Source organism: Egretta garzetta, unplaced genomic scaffold, assembly GCF_000687185.1.
Source record: "Egretta garzetta isolate BGI_Z169 unplaced genomic scaffold, ASM68718v1 scaffold246, whole genome shotgun sequence".
Lineage (NCBI taxonomy): Eukaryota > Metazoa > Chordata > Aves > Pelecaniformes > Ardeidae > Egretta > Egretta garzetta.
Genome location: NW_009259976.1, coordinates 3,233,102 through 3,233,525, shown reverse-complemented (window position 1 = coordinate 3,233,525; position 424 = coordinate 3,233,102).

The window sequence follows — 424 nt, the reverse complement described above, 5'->3', positions numbered from 1 at the left end:
CCCCTTACCACCCCAGCCCCCCCCTCCCCGGAGGGACAGTTGGGGCTGATAAATTTCTGGTGTCAGGAATCGGGTCCAGAAGCTGTGAGGCAACAACATATTAACTGCGATCCCATAATCTCTTAATCACATTACATTTTAAGTGAGCATGTGTAATTTCACCCATCAATGATTTATTTAAGCGAGGGAGCACAATTACTCGTCTCGCACACAAACGCTGGCTGATGGGGGGGGAGCATTGTTCGCCAGAAATAAACCCCGCGGTTTCAGGGATTTATCGGTTTTCCCCCGTGCTGAGGAACCCCAGACCCACGCTCCCGGGGAGGACGGGAGTCACCGCGACTGATCCTCCCACCCAGGCGAGGCGAGGGCGAGATTTCCCACCCCCTTTTTTTCCAAAACCAGCCCGGCGGCAATCTCCGGC